Source organism: Anser cygnoides, chromosome 8, assembly GCF_040182565.1.
Source record: "Anser cygnoides isolate HZ-2024a breed goose chromosome 8, Taihu_goose_T2T_genome, whole genome shotgun sequence".
Taxonomy (NCBI): domain Eukaryota; kingdom Metazoa; phylum Chordata; class Aves; order Anseriformes; family Anatidae; genus Anser; species Anser cygnoides.
In genome coordinates this window covers 26,686,053-26,709,031 of record NC_089880.1, presented here as the reverse complement: position 1 = coordinate 26,709,031, position 22,979 = coordinate 26,686,053, and the positions used below count along the sequence as shown (strand labels likewise).

The following is a 22,979-nucleotide window of genomic DNA, read 5'->3' as shown; positions in this document are numbered from 1 at the left end:
CCCATCAGCTGTGGGTGGCACAAATAGACACTGAGATGGTTGTTTCCGAATTACTCATGCAAGTGGGATCAGGCCCTCTGCTTGTGCTTCTTGTCATTGCTTATTTATTAATTCTGCCCTTAAGGAAGGTCAGATTTTACTGTCATCCACTCAGCAGAACACCCTTTAAGCCACAAGAGCCCCGTGCAATTAACTGGCCTGGAGCCTTTTGCTCCAGAACATTTCCTGAAGGCATCCAGCATGATGCTGATGGGATTTGCCTCCACTTCCATATACAGTAGTTTGTGAAGGGAGTGAGGAACCAAGTTTTATTTTCTTCACCCTTTCTCTGGAGCTCTTAGGATGCAAGCAGTGGCTGAGCTTGTTCTTTGGCACAGCTTTCAGTCAGGCCCAAAACAGACACGGGGTCATTACAGCAAATGAGTTATCCCCAGGTCACACATTGCAAGCTGGAAACAAAGAATTTGGAGTTTAAACATTGGGAAATTCTCTGCAACTATCCGTGAGGCATCACCTCTACCGTGGTTTTGCAGGGCTATTTCCATTTTTCCCAAATAAGAGCTAGTGAACGTTTGCTACTGTGGCACTAACAGTGGATCGTATTTGTATAAGGACTTGTTTGAGCAGTGTCTTGATTCTGCTGCCACTGTGTGGTCAAAACCGGTCTGGTGCTTCAGGTATTCTTGTTTCTTACCAAGATTTGCATGAAGCCAGCAGAGTCCTGCATCCTACTTGTGGTTCTCCTCCATACCACTGAAGATGAGAGTAAGTACAGAAATTAATGCCCTCTTTATTTGTGTTACTGGAGCAGCCAGATGCACCTGCAGCAATAAGGGGCCATTGAGCTGTGGAGGTATTAGGGCAGGGAAAAACAACAAACAGTCCCTTACTCAGCTCATAATTTGATACTATGACCATATGTAATAAGTAAATAAAACTGACGTGGCAAGGATAAACCTGCTCATAGACATGTGCCTGAACTCAGGGCCTTGATGAATAGCTGCTTTTGACTGAGTTGTTTGAAATATAAGCAGAAAGGAAGGACTGTTTGTAGGATTTCAGTAATACCACAACTCCCCCTCACCCCAAGATGATGGCTTCTGCTTGTGTTTTTAGGGCTGAAAAGTTATAGATTTCTCACAGCCTTGCACATTGTAGAGGCTTCAGCAAAGCATGCTACAGAACCTTTCCCACTGAGCAGCAAAGCTCTGTAACAAATAATCAAACACAGGTATACTTAAAAAGAAAAAAAAAAAGAAAAAAACCCTTATATTAGCTTTCCTTCAGAAAATAATATAGTAATCATTTAAGTTTTGCCAGTTCAGTAATATCCAGGAGGTTTCTCAGTCATTAATTCACTTGAGTGAATTAGAAATGTTTTATTGTAGTAATAAACAGTGATATGTCTTCAGGGACTTTCAAAGCAAGTAAAGTACAAAACGTAAATTATTCTGCGGTTTGGTTCTGCATTCCTTGTTCATTCAGGATTTTTGCTGGCTTCAAGGAATGAAGGAGCAAAGCCCAAATATTTGTAAGGAAATCAGGTTGAAAAAATTTGCCCTGAGCCCAAAGATTAAAAAGAGTAAAATGTCAGCACTAGAAATTGACAGAGAGAGAGAATTCCAGCTATTAAGGGAACAGCGGCTGAGAATGTCATGTGGTACTTTTATTAACGCAGTACAAAAGGCAATTTAAATAAATAAAAAGTCCTATTTCTGCAGTTTTGGAAAGTCCTTCTTTAATTTAGGTGAAAACAAACACATGTTAAACTGACCCACAGTCATGCGATGACCTCAGGTCTGGACTTGGCTTTACACTTAACAGCAAGGCATGTATGTATTCTCTCTCCCATCTCTTACTTTCTGTGCTATTAAATCCACCATGCTTTTGGGAAGGCACCGTTTCTGGGGGGCTGTGTGATGTCTAGGCTAACACAGACCTGGGCTGGGGTGGGATTTTCCCACTGTTGGGATGCTACAGGCAATACCTGGCCCTCTGCCGCCTTCTGTCATACCCCATTTCTTTCTTGTGCTGACCCATTTGCTCTCTCTCCCCACTGGCTTTGAGATAAAGTGTGTTCATTGCTCTGTGTTTGCAGCATAATGGCATCCTGGCACAAATTGGTAAGTTTGAGTCTTACTGGTTTAGTATTTTTATTTATTTGGCATCTACATGGGCTGTACACTTAAGCATGCTGTGAACTGCAGATCCTGGCTGGAAATTCTGTGACTGCCCTTTGGTATCGTACAGAAAGAGAAAAGGAAGAGTTAGCACCAAAGCTCCAGCCTTAGGTGTAGGTTTGAGGTTGGTTGGAAGCTTTGCAGTCAGAGGGGGCACTTGCAGGGACTCTCTCTTCTGTCAGCCTGCCTATATTAACCAAGTCCCTGGGAACTTCCATTATTTATGAGACTTCGTCTGCAGCTGGCTGTTTAGGCAGAGTAGTGATAGTAGTGAGGGTGAGAGGCATGCAACATTTGCACATAGGATGATTGCATAAGCCACATTTCCTTTGGAAATTGAGCTAAAAATAGAAACACTTTCCAGTGCCAGACTTGTCTGTCGTAACTAGTAAAGGCTTTTTGTCCATTCATGAGTGTGCTGAGCTCCTCATGCCTCTTCTGGGCTAATGTATTTACTTGGCACCCTGGCTATACTTTCATGGGATTTTGTGAAATACTTTTAATTTACCATGATGAGGCATATTGGTGGGCGAGTGAATGGAAAGGTGAATTTATCACATGAACCACTTTCTAGCTCTTTTGAAAAAAATTACTATTTTTTGTTGTTGTTTTAGGTGAGCTCTGGTCTCATCTTGTGCAATATTTCTCATTTCACGGATTGAAATGTTGTATTAAAGCGTAAATGGGTTAAAAAGTGTTGTGTTATCCACTGAAGGAGATGCACACTTAAGGCATGCTGCAGTCAGGGTGTGACAGTATGCACAACAACAAATAAATATTGCGGCGACCTTGCACAAATTCTTGCGTGGAATCTCTTTGCCTTTTCCCCCCGATCCTAGTCTAGGAATGGAAGCCAAAGGGTGAGGAAGAATGAGCCTGTGCTTTGGGACACTGAAAACCACCCACTAGGTCTGAAAATCTACACACTTCTAAGTAAATAATAGTTAATAACGTAAGTTCCTAATTGAGGCTGAAATGCTACCGGAATAACAGTTTCTCCTCTGCACCAGCCCGGGCTGCTGAGCTCCGTGCCTGCTGGAGACGCCACGAGAGGGCAGCAGAGACTGTGCTAAAGGCAGCGCCGATCCTCCCCTGTCTTAAATGACTTTGAAACTAGGACAGCATCTGACAGTTGAAGGTTAGATGGCAAAGACATGCTGTCTCTTTTCTAAAAGACCCATTTTTCCCGTTTTTTTTTGCTTAAGGCTCAGCTTTACGTGCGGTCAGGTTTCTCTGACAGTGTTTTGCCTCTGATGTACACACCAGCCCCATGCAGTCCAGCAGAGCATGTACCTTTCTTGGCTAGGTTTTAACTGCAAATAACAAGTTAGGTAAGGTGCTCATCTAAATATGCTTTGGGGCATTCGTGGTGCAGAACCCAAACTGTGTTTCTTAAATTTTTCCCATTACTAGAGATGTTTTGTGTGGTGGCTAGTGTATTCTTACTGTGAGTCAGCCTGCAGTGACACCTCAGGGATTTTTATCCCTTCTGTTGAGTGTGTTCTCAACAAAAAGACAATGAAAGAGCCTGAAAGGAGCAAGAGTGTCTGTACTTCTAAAACACCATTGCTGCAATTGCAGGGGCTGTCAGGGTCTTTGGCACTAACTAAAGAGACAGCAGGTGAGTGCAACAAGCAGAGAATGGGAAACAGTCCCGTGTCTGGCATGGCGTGGGCTCTGGATGGGCAAGTGGCATTAATTCCTGGCCCCAGCCTTGCAGAGGTCACTTCAGACTTCGTCCCAAGGGGCAATCTGAGGTGCTCTTTTATCTTATTCCTCAGTGTGCAGAGAGTGGGTGAAAAAGTGTCAGCAGGGCACATTTGGGTTTGGCATGCAGAGATTCTGTCCCATTGAATGATGGAAATGAGCGAGCAAAATGTAATACTTTGCTAACTAGCTAAGCTGGGCCCCTTTCTTGATACAGACACCAGTTAATTTCTTAAATGGCTCATTATGGATTGTGTGGAAGAACCAGATACTTCTTAAACGGGTTTTGATGTGGCAAGAGAGATTAGAGTGGGTGAACTGATCAGATCTTGTCCAGTATTTAACTGATTAAAGTAAGCACAGTTATAATTAGAGAGAAGTTATCGAGCATTTTGGATGACAAATCACGGTGCTTACTCCCCCAGACAGCACATTGCTGCACCACCACCCCTGTACGCAGGATTAGCGAAGCACTTTTAATGCAGGAGATGTCACAGACCTTGTAACCTGCCGCGGGTGATGCCACCACAATATATGTGTGTGGGTCTGATAAACTAAGAATTGATTTAAAACTTCTGTTGATTAGGTGGGAGTAGGAGTCTGGATGCTTTTGAAAATCCCTGTGAGATTTTTGCACTTTTAGGTACTTCAAAACCTTTGAAAGTCCACTCTGTAATATACTATAACTTCAGATATTTGTTTCAGTTTTGAAGAAAACCAGCTCCAAAGTCTGCAGAAGGTAACCGTGGCAGCATTATTATTGGTGGCATTTATTCTGTATGAGCAGCTGCAGATTACATTATTTAATATCTGTTTTATCTGTGTTTCAGAACTGATTTTAGTGTTACAACAAAGGCAGGCTTGTCTTATGAGAATCAAAATTATGCTTAATTGAATTCTGCTTTGGGAGTTTCTGTCAATCACACAACTGTGTGAATTGGAAAAGACACATGATTGCAACTATGATTAACTTCTCCAGAGTCGCTCTGAGTACTGTATATCACATTTCATAAAGAGATGTAGTATCTCCAGAATAATTGCATTGTTCTGAAGGGTATCTTTTGAATGTCAAACATAACTCCATTTTCTTTGAGGGGACATAACAGGGATAAGAGGAAGAGACATTCTTAAACTGAAGGTTGAGAAGATTTCTAAAATAGGGTCAGCTGAAACAGGGAGTTATTTAACACATGTAAACAATTAAGGAAGAATTAAAGAAGGGTGTGTGTGACAGCAGGAAGGAGCTCAGGGCCATGTGGTGCAAATTTTCAGAGAGATGAGTGTTTTGCTTGAGGGCAGAATGGATTGTTGTAGGGATTGACTGTGACACCTGCATCAAATGAGAGTGAAGATAGCATAGTGAGTTTCATGGGCATTCATAATGCTCTGCAGATTACTTGATTTAAGTTCTGGAAAGTCAAGTTGAGTGGCTTTCGCCCCCCCCCCCCCCCCCCCCCCCCCCGTTGCATTACATGGGTTCAGCAACAGAAGTTCTGCATTTGAGTCTTAGCTGATTGGAACAGCAGGGGAGACAGTGAAATTAGTAACAGGCAAAGAGATGCTCCACGTTGGTCTTCATCATCATTTAAAAAATTGCCTTTTGAGTGGAAGGGGAAGATGTGTTTTAAAAAGAACTTAACTTGTGTAAGCAAATCCAGGGCTGCCACTTGAGAGTGCAGTTCTGCAGAGAAGCACCTAAAGGAGAAGCTTCATCTGAAGTGGCCTTGACCACCTTCCTCCCTGGGTGCTTCCTACCACCACATTAACAGCGATGTAAGCCAACAGAGGGTTGCCTCCCTGAGAACAGCCTGCACGTGAGTTACCTTCACAGCATCCAGAGGTGGGCAGGTGGTAAATTAGCAGGAGGTACAAACTGTCAGTGAGTAATTAAGAGTGAATGTTCATGGTACTGGAGTGTCTGGGGACTTCCATGCACTGGAAGTACATGTTAGTGCCATGAATTTTCCTGTGTTCCTGCAGTCAGGTAAAGGAAACCTGTGATGTTAAGAACTGCAAACAAGGTTAGTCCAAAAGTCACTGCACTGGAGATCTCTAAATTTGGAGGGCAGGCAATAGGATTTTGCACTCCTGTAGCTAGTTACCCAATGCTAATATTCACTTTGCTCTTATCTCTAAATTGCATCAACTGTCTCCAGTGACATTTAACTTACATATGTGAAGGGATTGGCATTTTTAGATTGTCAGAGTGTTATTGGATGAAAAACCTGATTTTGTCACGGGACATCTGTTTTATTGTTAATTAGATGAAATAGGAAAGACATCAGAAGAGTACACACAGAAACTATTTCATAGTTCCTGCTTAAAATCTTGCTCTAATCCCTTGAAATTAATGATGCTTTGCAGATTTTCACATTTTGATGTGAATTTCATTTAGGAAGTTTCAGGAACAAATGACAGAGAGTTGTTATCCATCTGTGCCTCTGTCTTTACAATTCAATTGCTCCCTGCCATTGTACAGTCTCTCCTTTCAAAACTATCAGGAGAGAGAAGACAACCAAGGAGTTCATTTATCATTAAAAAACAACCAAAGCAGCAACTTATATCATCATCACAGATCATGTTTTGTGCTTATCAAAGTAAGAAGTGCTACTTACATTGTCCCGTCAAGCTGAGTTGATCTTTTTGATAGTTGTGAGTCTGTGGGTGTTGAGATCCTGTTTTCTGATGATTACCTGGCTTCTTGTCCCTTCCTGCTATTTATTTATTTATTTTTGGGCAAGGTATAGCGTAAAGACTCAATCTTTTTCTCTGTTTTCAATTGTTAAAGGTCTGTTGTGTTGATGAGCTCTAGAAGAGGAAGCAGGTATAAAATATGCTCCCCAGGAGAGACAGAGAAATTGTCACTTGTGATAGCTGGTGATGATATGTCATATTATTTCAGGATGAAAGCTGATGAGGTTTCTCAGGGGAATAAGGGAGAATAAGGAATTACGAGCAGCAAATGGGACTACTGTAATGATGTGGAAGGTAAGCTGGAGATGGGGAGAGACACCATGTAAGGCTGAGGTGGTCACATCTTGCTCACTTACAATAACACATCTGCCACTCTGGCACTGAGTGCTGGGTGGGTATGGAAGATGAGGAAGGTGTGTCGTCCTGCAGGAAGAAGCAAAGGATGCACGCTGCCTTCAGCAGGCCCCTGCTGAGTAACCTCTAGAGCTAGAAAGGAGAAAAAGCTCTTCTGTGGTTCCTGCCCTTCAGAACTGGAGGAAAGGAACATACAGAGACTGCAGAGTGAGTCGTGGGCTGCACGCTTGGCGTTAGACTCTCAGTGCTTGCTCGGTGCTGGTGCAGGGAGGAGATAAAAGCAGAAGCTAGGAAAGTAGAATTTGATCAAGGGGGGAATGGATTTTAAGTCCCTAAAGTGATGTTAGCAGAAAAGTGAAGTGACTTTAAAAATGTCATCCTCAGCTGTACGCACACGACTCATATTAAATTAGGATTACAGGATGGAATTAGATATTATCACTTTATTATTTAACTTTTTTTTTTTTTAATGTAGCATCTGGCATAAGATGTGCAGTGTATTAAAATGAGGATGTTAGACCATGCTCTTGGAAATGTCCTGAGCTGAACAAAACTAGGCTGACTTTTCCCATTTGCCTGATTAACTAATAAATTAAATTAAAAATGGATCTTTGGGAAGATAAGAAAATATGTGAAAATTGGAAAATACCTCGTATGAAAGAAAAAGGGACACGAGAGGAGAAATTTCAATAATGTTAAAACAAAATATTCTGATAAATATAAATGAAACTTTTTTCGAAATGCCAAAATTTTTTTATTGTGGCATTTTAGCAATTTCTAAAATAATTCTGTAACCTTATTTTGGAAGGGTACTTTTAAAAATTGAACTGTTTTTTTGTTCCCCAATTTTGAAAAACAGCAGAATTTAATGAAACCTATCAGTAAAGCCAAAACAAAGGATTTTTTCCCCTCTTAAAAACATGGATTGAAGAAATAGTTTCAGCTGAGTTCAAACTGATTCCTTGTGGTAGACGTGTAAGACATATGGACAAACATTATTTGGCTGCTTGTGCATTGCATCTATTAAGTTCTGTGCAGCAGGGGAGAAGGGGCAGGGGTGAGGAGACCCATTCCAGGGCTCTCAGGTGTGTGAGCACCTGCTGAGGGACAAGGAAGGAGACAGGGTCAGAGTCGCAGGTGGAAACCCTGACGCAGAAGATGGGACAAGGTAACGCAGTCCATGGATCTGTGACCTGTGATAACACCAGGACCCGCCGATGCTGTTCACTTGCTCTGTTGTCTTTTCCATCTCGCCCATCATCCTGTCATTCCATCCCATAGTTTCTTCATTAATATTTATGCCTCCCAACTCCTAATACCAGGTGTACACACACATCTTTGGCACTCCAGCTCTGCTACGTGATGTAGATTTCACTGGCCTCTGTAATGAGAAACACTCTTTCTACCTGATTCCCAGGTGCTGTTGGTACCCCAGGAGCTTAACACCAAGTCTTTGTTTTCATTGTATTTTACTCTTTTTGTGAAGATTAAAATGTGTGTTGTGAGTGTTTGATAACCTTGCTATTTACTCAGTAAATCACTCCCCTGAAATTATCAAACTAGAATATAACCACAAAAAGGCAGAGCTTCTTGCTTCTCTGCATGTAGGTCTTTTGCAGTGAGTGTCCTGCCCATCCTTGGAAACAAACCCCTCGTCTCGTGAAGCAGTTCATAGAGGCTCTATTCCTCCTTGTGTGCAGGGAGCGTGTGTGGTTATTAGAGGGAGGTGCAGTTCTGGAGTTGCCGCACAAGAACAGAGAACCATCCTGTTAGGCATTTGTTTTGTGATAAATGTCAGTAGTGGTTACTTTGGTCGAATGCGAGAGAAATTCTGAAGAAGGATGTCTGAGCTAGCTATGTGCTGTTCTCCTGGCTTTGAATGTATAAAACCATTTTAATTATGGACCAAAATTCCTATCCCAAGACTCTCATAGAATAGTCAGGTAAAAGTTGACTTCTACACTAACCTCGTGAAAACATTGCAGAGCCATTATGTATGCCACTTAGAGGGAGGGTCCTGGCCCTCTGTTTCAAGTACAAAGTGCTCATTATTATCCTATTCCTAGCCCCGAGAAGGTTCTTAGTTCTTCTAATATGTAGTATCCATTAACTAAAAATATAGCTCCATTATTCTCAATGCTGTACCCCATCCTTCCTCACTTTTTGGTCTGGGACTCATGCTAGGGATAAACTTGGCAAAATACTTTCATTAGTGTGACTAAGAGAAGCTTACAACATGTTTCATTTAAAAGGGAGCAAGATTGATACCCTTTATTAGTGAGCTGGAGCAATCTCTGCCTTTTCTTCTAAAACAGCTCCATATCTGTTTGGCTCTGGAGTGCACAATCTTGATGAATTGTGAGTTAACTTAATGGAGAGGAAAATGTGTGTAGTGCTGTGTGAGGGCAAAAGGGAGAAATACAGAATAAGAATCGATGGAAGAGAAAAGAGACTTGATGGAAAATGAAATGGCCTCTTCCCAAAAAAGTTGATGAAGAGAAAATAAACAGACTGGCAAGCAGGCTCAGAGAGGGAATAAGAGAAACAAGACAGTCATTAAGGTGAGAGATGGATCACAGGCACAATGTATAGATTTTGATTTTGAAGAGCAGAAAGTGTGGGAATACTTGGATCGCAGGCTTTGGTTCTGGCCCATCTTTGCTCAAATTAAATAAGAAAAGTTCAGAACAGGAAAAACAGTGAAAAAAATCCCCTCCTCCCCTGAAGTATAGGATCTGAAATAAACAACACCGGAAATTTAAAGTCTATTGGCAAAATGTCAGAATATTTTTGAATGTTAGTGTCTTTTCCTGTTGTTCCTGATTCAAAAGCAATTGCTTATGAATGCCAGTTTCTTTATTTTTTTTTTACCCTATAGATGTCTACTACCTGGGTATATTCAGAGCTGCATTCTGTTACTTAGCTGGCTAAATCTGCCAGGACTGCCGTGACAGTCCAGACTGTCCTGATGGCTTATTAACTAACCTCTGATTTCACAAAATCTACTGCTACTAATAACACAAGGCAGAAAAGACCTTGCTTGGCTTTCAGAGCTGGGCAATTGCCATGAGTGCCTGTTGGGGCTGAGAGGGGAAACACGTGAAAATTGAACTGACTTGATGAGGAAATTGCTGAGAGATGGAGCAAAAAAGCAGGGCTCTAAATATCAACATGCTCTCCTGGCTGTTCCAGGAAATTTTGCTTATAGGGTAATGAGTAGAATATAAAGATCCATCCCAAACTTATAGATGCAATAAATCAACCTCAAATTCCTTTTACTAACTGATATGCATGAGGCTGTTGCATCAGTAGAAAAATGTATATAGTGGTGTTCCATAGAACCTGAATATTTGGCTGTTCACATGGAAAGTAAGGACCATGGAGGACAAACGTGTGTTAGGGAAATCCTAAAACATTTTACCTTTTTTGTCATTTTTATATATGTGTACTATAATTTTATATATAGTCTTTGAAATTTAGAGGTTGTTACGGGAGACTAAAACAAAAACTAACAGCTACATGATGTTCAAATATGTGTACATGTAATGGGCATTAACAGTTATCTCCATGTTACACATGGAAGTTCCGCACCTCAGTGGGATACATTTGTTTATATAGGGATAAATATCTGTCATTAAGTTGTGCTGCGGCAGATGTTGGTGTAAAACAGTGGCAGCTGTGTTCCTGAATCAGGGTGTTGGATATTTGAGCCCACAACGAAGGTTGTGTTTGTGTCCAGTGCTGGCCGGTATGCTTACATTCAGAAAACGTTAGGAGTCATGCCATGGTTTTTGAGGTTGAAATTAAATCCCACAGAAATCACTTCTATTTCTTTTCCTCTTTCTTTTCATTAAAAAAAAAATCTGGATGTTTTTAAGTCCCTTTCCTTTGTAGCCCTGGGAACTAGAAATTGAAGGCGGTGAGATTCCCATGCAAAACCTGGAAATTTAGGAAAAATACCAAATACTTCAAGGTCATGATAAAATCAGTCTGGCAACAGAAATGTTGTTGATCGTCTAGTATTTGTGCTCAGGAAGTAGGAGCTGCTCCTTGAGCAGCAGCATGGCCAAAGGCAGGGGCAGTGGGGAGGAGGGCACGCTGTATTTCTGTATCGAGCTGCAGCATCTGTGATGTAAGGAGAGAGCCTGCTCTCCTTTGTAGGCTTATTCTTGATTTAAGTTGCTGAGACTGGAAGAACAGCAGGGATGGCTGGTGGGGAAGAGCGTGGGGCAGGGACTGCGGGGGAGCTGTGGGTGCAGCTGCCTCTGGAGATTGCCCCGACCAGGGATGCAGCGCAGAGCAGGGCTGGCTACAGCCAATTGCTTGGGGCCTCGAGCAGAAGGGAAGACAGCCCTGAGCCTGCTGGGCTGAGAAGAAAATCGCCCCACCATCACAGAAGCGGTCTGTGCGTGTCGATTGTCACAAATGTGGGTTTCTCAGTAATGGGAAATGGATGCATGTGTTTGAAAGCCCTTTCTTCAGAGGACTAGCAGCTATCATTCAGTAACTCTGTGGGTGTATGCGTATAGACTTGTATATAGCGCAGCAACATTTAACAAGCTCTCTAAGAAACATGGTAGGAAAGAAACAGAACTCAAAATAACTAACAGAAGGTGGAAAGGTTTAAAAAAGGGAAAAAGGAAAAAAAAAAAAAAAGAAAAGCCTACAACCCCCCAACCCTCTTCCAACCACCCCCAAAGCAGATGAAGAGAAACTAAATCTTTAAAGATAGTCTTAGATAAAAGACTAAAATATTTATATCACCTTTTTAACCTGAATTTTATAGCAATGAAGTTTAACATATATCTTCTATTACCTTTGTCAAGTTTATGACTAGCTCTCATTTATGGATCCCTTAAATATGTATAAGACAGTTTTAGTTGTCTTGTTTACACGGGTTTTCTCTTCGGGCATTTGTCTCCATCACCGGGTAGCATGTTTATGGTAATTTACTGTAATACGTGTATATCAGAGGCAGTTTAAATGACACTTAGCCTTGAATATATTTAAGATTTTTTTTTTCCTTTTAGCCACTAGGAAGTCAAAAGATATATGAAAAGCTATTAATTTTCAAATGATAGTAACATAAACAATATTAAAACTTGTATTTGCTCTTTGAACAGTGTGAGGCAGAAATATATAACAAATGGGGCATCACACAGTCAGTTATTAAAGAAGTAAATTAGAAGTAAATTCAATCTTTTCTTTTCACATGTCAAGGATAATCTGGACAGTAGCTTGGTGATTAGAGAACAAAATGTGTCTGATTATTTGGGTTAGCTTTAATCAGTGAAAAAAACTTTGACTCCTCAGTAAATGTTTGTTTCCAGCCCCGTGGGAGGAGGCTCCCCTGTGTTGTCCAGAGGCATCCAGCTGTGCCCGCAGCAGGTCCCTGCATCGTTGCCGCTGTGCCAAGGAGATCTGAACGGATTGCCTCCGTGCTAGGGGCTGATGATGCGCATGGTATGTGCTATGCCCATGTAGCAAGGAAGAGTTGTGTTGCAAAGGTATTTCTGTGAGTAGACATGGGAGGAAAAACCCCTGCGTGGTTGGGAGCCTGTGCACAGAGTCCCAGCACTGTTTTCCCAGAGCTGTGTTGCCTGGGGTGGCTGAGCTGGAGCAGAGCACAGGCACCGCATGGGCCTGGAATGTGCTTTACCAGTAGTCTGCAGTGCTTTTGGCTATGTGGAAGGGTATGATTTTGCCTGAGGTTCAGCATTTTGGGGCGAATGAACTGTACAGCTCCTGGTTTTAGACTAGACTAGTTCATTCCTGCCTGTAAATAACATTTATGTATCTTTATGAAATATAAAACAATGTCTGGGCACAATGGAAACTGGATTCCCTGATGCATTGAAAAGTGCCTCTAGATGATTATCTGCTCTTCTTGGTGCTGGAAAACCTTTAAAAACCTGCTCACTAATCTTAATCATTTAAAAAATATTGCCATTAGAGAGAGACTATTGAAAGCTAAAAACTTGTCCAGCAATCAAGCTCTGTGGCCTTTGGTGGAGTGATTGAGAAAGACTTGCTGGCACTAGGGAATATCAGAAAGCCCAGCTGTTAATGATAATGGAGGTAGGAATCCTTCAGTACTGCAGAAACTTCACGAAAACCAGTACTACTCCTCTACCCCAGCCCAGGCACTTGTGCACGCCGTGATGCTGACAAGAGAAAAGCTTACTATTAGACATCATTTCCCTGGGATGTGTGTTTAGAGCAAAGTATGATGCCTTTGAACTAATAAAATTCATTTCTGTTGTTTGAACGTAAAGGTGGATACAGCATCCACGCCGCATGTATGCAAATGTGTAATTGTGGATCATTGAAATGCGCTATATTGCAAGTGCAGAAAGAGCCATCGTGTTGCTTCAGAGGAGGAAGCAAGGAATGAAATTCTTTTTATGAATAAACCCCAATTGAATGTTTGTGCATATGCATTTGTATTTGCTTTCTCTTTGTTCTTTGTTCTTCCTTTAGCGATGCATTTACATGCAGACTGCTAGTGATCAGAATGCAGAGCTCCCGGAGCTGTGTGCTGGCATTGATCTAGTGGTCTGTGCCAGCTCAGTGGTGCAAGATTTACTTTAATTTCCTCTTCCCTTTTTTTCTTTTGCCTCTGTGCTTTAAATAAAGACTGTTATTACTTCTGGAAATCTTGAGCAGTCGTAGCTATTTTGTATCTAAATAACCATGACACATTTCTCCCTGATCAGTAACTGCAGATCTCCCAATTTGGTGAGTGCCATTCTTATACATGTTTGAACTTCTCAAAGCTGTTAGCTTGGGGGAAGTTTGAGGTTTGGTTTTCAGTTAGACTAAATGGAGAGTGAGCATTTTGAAGCTATCAGGGTGTGCAGCTGGAGACTGTGTGCTTCTGGGAAGAAACCTCTGATACGGTTTTGATGGAAGGTCCCAAAATGTGGTAAGGAAAGACCAGGAATGTTTGCTCTTCATTTAAATACCAGAGTTGATCAGGACCATGGAGGAAGTTCATGGGAAGGCTCTAGGGAATAATGTAGCACATGTGGCTTGGCCATCCTCTTTTTGTATTGTTAATAACATAGGGCAGGCAAATAATACACAGCAAAAACTATCTTTAGGCGTCTCCTTTACACAGCAGGAAATAGAATAGAGGTTGCCTTTTACTTACTCATTTTCCTTGGCAGGAGCAACACAAATTCTTTTATAAAGGAGGAAGATTTCATAAGTGCTGCAGTAGTTGGAGTGTATTTGGTATGTGCTTTTCGTTCTATACTGTAATTGCGTAACTGTGCAGTGGTGCAATGGGTATTTACATAGATTGATACAGGGTCAGGGGTTTCAGCCCCTTTGCCTGCTCTCGGTGTGCCTTTCTCCAGTGAATTTATTAGGAAAATGTTCTGTTAAAGAATCAGTAGAACTCATTCGTTTCTATTCTTTAACTGCTTTACGAAACGCACACGTGTTTTCTGCAGGAGAAGCATATGAAGGTTGCACTTATTTTCCAACTACATTTCATAGTGATTATTTTCAGCGCTGCCTTTAATAAAATCTCATACAGGAAAAATGTGGAGAATGTTCTTGGGTTGTGGTTATTTTCTTTTTTTTTCTCCCCAAATTTATTTGTAAACCTTAGTTTTCTTTGTGCTCCTTTCCTTTTATCATATCCCCACTTTCCTTTATGTTGAGATGCTGACAAGCTATTTTAATATCCTTGCACAGAGCCCTTCTCGTTGCTCCACAGGTGTGCAGCAGCTCAGCGAGCAAGGCCATGCAGAAATCCTCCCTCCAGCTTTCTGTATTTTAGAAGGAGGCTATGTCAAAGGCTGGTGGCCTCGCCTCGTGCTTGGAGCTTTCCGACCCCCTCCTTTGCAGTTGGGATCCTTGGGCTGTCAGCTGGTTCCTGGAGGGGAAGCAGATTCCCCTTCCGAGCTGGCAAATGCGCAAACCAGCATCTCCCCACACAGCAATACCCTCATGGCAGCATGGCACCAGGCTTCCAGCACACAGCAGTGTTACAGCCCTGTGCTGAGCTGCATTACCTGGCTAAGCTGTGGTTGTTCCCCTTGTTGCAGGATCCAATGGCGACGTGATGGACCGTGACCGGAGTGGTGCGTCTCGGTGCTGTGATGCAGGTGAGCACAGCAAGGAAGGTTGTCTGCTAGGCAGTCTGCAGCGAGGGGGAAGGAATGCTGCTTTTAATGAAGAAAGTGAGCGGAATTACAAGCAGCAGATTAATTACTTTCCTCAAAAGGAAAATGTGCTTAGTTTCAAACTGGTTGTTCCAGTGAGCCTTGTATTGTATAACACTCACCTGAGACAGAGGCTGACAGGCTGTCCCAACCTTTAATTGACTAATTAATAGTTATTAATTAGTATTCCCTGCAGTTGTAGTCTCAACCATGAGTTAATTGATTCTGATGGGGAATTAAATGTCCCATGTCAGAGATGAGTGCCCATAACAGCATCTGAGGCAGTTATTTCGTGTAATAGACTAAAACAAACCTGTTTTATATGTGTGTGTACACTGATACCAAATTGCACAAACCCTTGGTTTTGTTTATTTAAACCTATTGCTCTTTGCCTGTTGGATAATGTGGTTTGTAAACACTTAATGAAGACACTTAATTCTTATGTAATGGGGAGAAGCAGGGGGAAATGCTATTTTCAAACCCTGTGCTCTGGTACGGGATCTATTTCTCTCCAAAAACCATTGTAAAACCATCTGCTTTTCCAATTCACTTCTGTCATGAGCTAAAATCCTCTGGAGATGAGAGCTAACTGGTAGATTTGGTAGTCAAGTATTCCAGCACTGACAGGCTGCAGTATTTCACAGGAGCATAAATATCATCGTGTCTATTAAGTTTATTAGGTTAAGAGATTTTGGAAAATAACCTCTAATGGGCATCATGACTTGACAGGCAGGTGCAGCTGACAGAACAAACATTAGTTTTCCCGTTCAATTTACACTGTTTTCGATGGTTGAGCCCTCTGCCAGGCAGCAGCAGTGGGATGGCACTGGCTTTGGTTTGCTGTTGTTGTGCTGTCTGAATCTTCTTGTGGAGCAGTAAAACTTCTGAAGCCAAAGGAAGCCTTACTAAAGGCTTTTCAGCTGAGTTATCTGTAAGCTTCTCATTAAATTCAAGCTGTCTGCTCTTATTTATATAAATAAGTAAAGCTGATATTTATATTTATCAGCTTTATGGTGTTGTAAGATCTCCTAGCACATCTTTTAGAGTGTAAACATGGCAAATATACATTCATATATTAATAGGAACTATTCAAACTCTGGAGCAGTGTGGGTCACTGTCATATTCTAGTCAATGTGCAAAGCATACAGGATAAAATCCTGACCCTGTCAAAGCTGATGGGTGTTTGCCAAGTAGTGGAACCAAGATTTCATTTTCATGCAAAGAATATCTGATAACCTGGTGTGCCGGAGGTGGTACTTGCTGGGATGTGGAGCCTCGTGACTGCTGCCGTTATACAAGAGGAGAGTGGATTCGTGGTTTTCTCATGACGACTGTGAATGGTAGACCCAGAAGCGAAATTGTGCAGTCCATCCTCAAAAACACCAACAAAACCTTTCTGTCACCTAGGCACAGAGTATTTTATATTGCTTCATATCCTTGGTTATTGATTAGAGCTCTTGATGGAGGAGAACCAAGGACAGTTTGATCTTCTCTAAAATGATGATTGAGAGATGAATGGGGGGTTGAGAGAAACTGATAAATGGTTCTGAATTTAACACTTTAGGCTAAGCCACTGAACGCCTGATTTCCATTTAAAAGGAAGAGGTGCCCTGCAGGTGAGAAAACAGGGTTCTAAATTATTTTGAAAAATTCAGGTGTCAGGCAATGATGGGGAAGATTTACATGTTAATGGGATCCTCAGCGGGGGGATCCTCAGCACCTTAGAGTGGTGATGGCAGAAAAATAGATGCACCCATCTGCATCTTCAGATGTTGTCCCATAAGTTCAAATAGTCCCATACATTTCTGAGACAAAAATAAAAATGAGTAAAGATTTGTGGTTGGACAGATGGCCCACGAAAGAGCCTCATGTTACTTTCAAAACCTTTCCCTAGGGCAGGGTGTCCCACCTGGCCTGATGTTGCAGCAGTTCAAGCCATGACCTCTTCCTGCTGCAGTGTGGGAGCAGGTTTGGGAGGTTTGGGTGCCCATCGCTAAGGCTTGAACTCTGGGGAGGGTGCTGGCTTCTGTGAGTTTGAAAAGAAGTGACAGAGACCAGGAGCGTTTCTGACGGGACGTGACACACGCAGCTGAGCCCAGCTCAGCCTGCCTCTGAGTGAATACTTGCTGCAGTCGCTGTAATTGAACTGCAGGAGAATACTGATCTGGTGAGACTTTATTTTTGGCCATAAACCATATAAGTATGATCTATATGGTTTATATATATGTGTGTGCATGTGTATGGCTTATGTAAATGTATCAAAAAATAGAATACGTATATTTCTGTTTATTATTTCACATGGTTTTCTTTCTTATTTTCTTACATTTTTTTTTCCAATTGGAAATCTTTAGAGTGAGCCAGGTTTTACAGTGAAACAATGCAGGCTGCCTGTGTCTGTTCTTGAGATGTACCTTGTCCTGAAGCATCCCATCAAGGGAATGTATAAAATAGTTGCATATTATGAGTTTATTACATTTCTGACTCCAGCTTACTTTAATAAACTTTGAATTAAACTCAGGCTGGTGACAGAAGCAAATAGCAATAAAGCATTCTGCTGTCATCTTTGTCCTGAAAAATATTTTACATGAAGGATCCAATAGCCATGGCAATAGTTTTTTTCCCTTCTATGTTAATACGCAGGGCCTAATAAGCTTGCTAAACATTTCTGCAGAATTATCTGCTATAGCTAATTCAGCCTAGGCAAGGCATTTGGGCCTGTGGAGCAGCTCTTAGAGATGTCAAGCATTTTATAAATCAGATAATTTTCTTGGTCAGTAAAAGCCGTGGAGATCCAGTGCCTGGGCAGATTGCACTCTTCAATTGAGACGTTAAACTTTGTTTCCTTTCAGAAGCTGTGTGAGTCAGCTCCAGGCAAATCTAAGCATTACGGCGGAACTAAAACAAACATAAAGTGGAACCAATCCTAAATATATTTGCATCTAGATTTTGGCAGACGTTGTTATGGCTTTCTGTATTTTATGTGCCTCTTTAATTTCCCTGTGAAATATTTTTTGGTAAACTTATAAGTTTTTCAAACCACTTTAAGTTGTTGACTCTTCCACTTATGGAAATGATGTCTCTTGCTCCACGACTTTAATTTTAAAGAGAGAGAATGACTTACAGCTTTGCCTCTACATTAACCTAGGCATCTGCTAGCAAGAATTTTGTGGTCTTGTGAATGCAAAGCGAAACAGATTTTTTTTTTCTTAACATGTGAGGATGTGTAATACCAGAGAGAGATCTACAGAGTGACCCAGCACTTCTGAGACTGAAGTCTGGCGTTTAACTTCACTGCAAGTGGGACAGGAGCTTGGCTGAAAATAGGAGCCTATTCCAGTTGCGTGCACCTTTTCACTATAGCAAAGTTTTTAGTTGATACAGTTTATATACGTAAGAATAAAGACATTCCTTCCAAAGTGAGTTAAGATAGCTTAAGGACTGCTCTGAGCTTGTCTTCCTCCTTGCTTAGCGATCCCACAGCAGCAAACTCAGCTCATGGAAGGGAGTTGAAATTAGTTTGAACTGACACTAAACTGAGCCTAACCTTTGAGCAGGCCTGGAGTTCATAGGTTGAGCTCCATTATGTCTGTACTCATGAGACTAAATGTCTTGGGCTATTAAATAAATAAATCAAAAGACCTGGGTAGTTATCCAGTTTGTTAGAATGACTTTGGTGAAAGTGCAGCACAGCAATGTGCACTATTGTTAGCATATCTTCTCAGGTCACACCCTTTTCTTTTAAACTGTGGTATCTACAAGATGGCATACAGCTAATGCAAAGAAAATGGCTAAAACATCTCCCTCTCCCCATATCTTTTAAAATAAAGATGCATCAGGCTTTTGGCTTATGTGAGCACTTGATAGTGATAGGAATATTTTTCAATTATTATGAAGAATGCATAAAGAACACTTTGATCTGGTCATCTGAGTAGGTACATAAAATACCAAACCCACTTCTTGTGATGATGAAGTGGTTTCAAAAACTCTTGGTGATGTATTTTTCTTACAGCTTTCAAGGGCAAGGCTCATTAAGAGTGCCACGTACTTCAGGTACTCTCAGTGAGAGATTTGTTTTATTGTTGCTTCACTTTTTGGAAATATGTTGCTGCCCATAATTTGCACACAGTTATAGAAGTGTCTAATTAATATACCATTCTTTCCTTGGGGGGGGGGAGGCAGTGTATATAATAGCTGAATGATTTGTCATTGACTATATGCGTCCTCTTTGAAGAGGGCAGAAATGCAGGTTATTTTCAGTTAATACGTTAGAAGAGAGCTTCAAGCATTAGGTGCACAATCTATATATATTTGATGAGTGGCCTTGTTTGACTTTTAGCACTGCTTGTATGAGTAAAGTTACTTGTGCTTGCCTGCTTGCAGGGTAAGAAAAACACAGAAGTGTTGCATATTTATAACAAGCTCGTTGTAGAGACTCTTGGTTAATATGTAAAGACAATATTTCTCTAATAGAGCAATAAGAAGCAAGGATACTTTCCAGTTTTAGATGATCAATGACAAAGTTTTAAGCAAATATTATAATACAATCCTGTCACTAGAAATAGCCATACTAATAACTGGTGATTTTTAAAGGAAAAAATAAATAAATAAATACGAACCACAGCCTCAAAGTTTTGCTTAGTTAAACCAAGCCTTTGCAAAAAGTACTTAGAAGATAGTTACCTGAATACCTTAGTTTTCTGTCAGAGAGGCTCCAGAAAACTGGGCTTTTACTGCACTGTTCCCAAGATTTCTGTATTTTTATGGTTAGAGCTGGGAATATGGATCCCATATTATTTGCCATTGAGTATCTTCTAGGAGGTAGTAGTTGTCATGTATACCATGACAAAATTTCAGAGGTGCTTGAGCTACCTATAAAGGAATATTGAAATATCTTTGCTGTGACTCTCTAATACAGATCATGTGCAGGTTCTGGCCATTAATAAAGTGCACCCCTGGACAAAACTACGGTAAACGTACAATTCTTACTGCAAGGCCTCTTTATGCCACTCCTGCAATATCAGCAGGCAAGGCTCAACATAGGTTACTTGTAAACGCTATAGATTCCTTCATGCTGCTAGGAATGTGCAAAGGAGCTGATATAAATGATAATACAAGTCTAGTGTATTTGGTTCTGTTATACCTAGGAAGCTTTTTGTGCAATAGGAAAAGTTCTTTATGGACATGAAAGCTTTATTATTAAAGATCGCTCTATTTTGGTACTAATTTATTACTTTTTGACATCTTAATTATATTCTGCCCTATAAAGATGTGGTTGGTAGTGCCAAGATTCCTAATCTGTGTCCATAAAATACGTTTTCCTGTTTTTTTTCCTCATTTTCATTTCTGTGTAAAACTCATTCATGCAGTCAGACATCAAATTGCAGACAGGAGGGCCTCATCCAGCCTTCCTTGTGCAGGAGGTGCAGAGCAGAGGAATACAGTGGAAACCTTACAAAACGACTCAGCCCCCAAAAGAGTTAAGGGGAACAGACCAAAGCAGTGCCCTGTCCTCTTTTCAGTGATGTGAGGGATAAGAGGTAGTGTACAAAGTCATAAGAAATTTTGTATGAGAGTTAGTGTTATTAGGTGCTACTTCAACCGTGTCTGGTGTTCTGCTTTATGCCCCAGTGAAAAGTCCTTTACATCCCTGAGAATGCTTTTTGGAACAAGGGGAGAACAATAAAAATGAGCCTATTAGTTTCTAAAAGGCCTTATTCCCACGCAAAGAAAGATTTTTAAAGAATTTGGCTTGTTCCTATGAAAAACTGCTCTACTGAAGTTTCACAGATCAAATGTACCGGTCTACAGCTGTACAAATTCTCTTTCACAGAGTATGAATGCTGCAATTTGCTAATGTACATTTTGCTTTTCATAATATTCACAAAACCAGTTTACGGTTCAGAACATTCACAAAGCTGCCATTTTTAAACTTTGCTTCTGAACACATGGCATGGTTTTCCCACTTTTTAAAGCATTTTTTTTTGCAGGTGTCTTTTTTACATAAACAGAACACTCTTGAGCCTCAAATGAAGCAAAAGTTTGAAAGGATGATCCAAATATCCAATTGCCTGAACTCCTTGGCCAGAACACCACACTTTTCTATTTTTATTTTCAGTATTTCTGCATGCCCCTGAGAGCATGTTTACTGTGACTTTATATCCTCTGGGTTAGTGAGTGTTTTAATGCAGTTAACAGGGCGAATGAGGGATGTCGCAGTTAATATCCTAGCACTAAGCAAGCATTTCTAATGTCTTCCTTAGGTTACTCTGGCCATTGGATAAAATAATGAGTGTGGTGGTCTTTGTGCAGATCAAGAAGAGTTAAGTCCTGTTTGGCTTTCTTTTAGTTGATTGTGATTTACCAGCACTGAATTCCAAGTGTAGGTAACCTTGTAGCTTGCTGTGAAAATAGCTGCAGTGGAGAAAAACTTCTCCTGTGAAAACATAGATGAGTATTTTCCATAAATCTATACTTGTCACAGGAGAAGATGAGCAGTACCTCTCTACTAATGCCTAGCAAAAGACAGTGGAGTGTTTTGTCCTTACTGTTGCTTCTAACAGCAATAAATGGCTATTGCACCCTCTCACAGTTCATCCCCGTAAGTGCTTAGAGGCGAATGTCTAAGAGGAACATGAGCAAGGCAGAGGAAATAGTCCAAAGCGAAGTACTGCAAAAGCAGCTGCTTGGATGCCCCATTGCAGGAATTAGTGTATTGTTTTAATGATTCCAGGGTTTGGATGCATTTCTTTGAAGCGCACGCTTGAACTGTTGTTTACTAAACTGTTGCCAAGGCGTTATGCATTGGGGATATTGTTATGGAGGGAAAAAACACATTGCCACAGATGCAGTGTAGTTTATTTTATTTTATTTTGTCTGTCTGTATTGACTCAGCACCATGGCAGCTGTTCTCTTTTCAAATAGCTTTGTTTTCCTGAGGCATAGTCTATACTTATTGCAGGAAGTTGTAGGGGAAGGAGAGCAAGTAAAGGACTCCAGATGAATTTCTGAACACAACCATTCTCACACTATTTCGGAGTAGATTTTACATCTATGCATGCTTTGCAGATGGCCTGGAAAGAAGGGGAAACTTGAAAGTTTTAAGACAGAGCAGTATTCTGAAAGGATGGAGTACCAGCACCTTTACCTGTGTGTGTCACTCAGGCCTTGAAGTGCTGCATGCATAGAGGAAGTGAGCCCGTTTCACAGGTGGGGAGCAGAGGGGTTGCATTTGAGTGGTTTGCCCAGCATTTCAGAAAGTCTGTGACAAAGCTAAAAATGGGATAAACTCAGCCTTGACATTAGCAGCCAATTGTGGGGAGTGCTTTTGGGGTGAGATTTGCATTACTCCTTTTCTAAGCCTGATGCCATCTGAGGAAGGTTTGTTAGGTCTGCTGCAGTGATTTGTGCTCTCACTTGGCTATCTGCTCCGGTCTTTCAAAAATGTAGTACTTTCTCACTGAGGCAAAGCAATACAGACCTTGTTGAAAACTAGTAGGGAAAGCTCTTAATATTGGAAGGATACCTCCTTGTCTGTATAGTACATGCTCCAGAAAGAACATTTAGTATCTGATTAAGGATTACTTTTTTATAGTTATTTTTCTTCTTTTTGATGTATTTTTTTGCTGTTTAGGGCTTTTCCTCACACACATTTTTCACATGGATACAGAATTCCCAAGAAGTTGCTGTTCTTCCTCAGAGAATATTCTATATCTTGGGGTGGGCAGTGAATGTCTACTGGGCACTACTTTAGAGGTGTCACCAACAGACACCCAGTTGGTTAAATACTTGTCGCAGTTAAGCGTCTCAGTGAATCAGGGATGTGTCAGGCAAATTTGAAGATGCTAGTGCTGAGCTTTTTGTTTGAAAACAG

The 22,979-nt window shown here is 41.1% G+C and overlaps 1 long non-coding RNA gene across 1 annotated transcript in view; it reads left to right on the top strand.

The window, feature by feature from the left end:
* The window catches only part of LOC106033032 (uncharacterized), a 160,591-nt gene that overhangs the window by 4,820 nt on the left and 132,792 nt on the right, over positions 1–22,979 (top strand). Inside the window, exon 2 of the long non-coding RNA XR_001205155.3 lies at positions 14,993–15,052. This is a non-coding gene — a long non-coding RNA (uncharacterized lncRNA). The remainder of the gene's footprint in view (positions 1–14,992; positions 15,053–22,979) is intronic.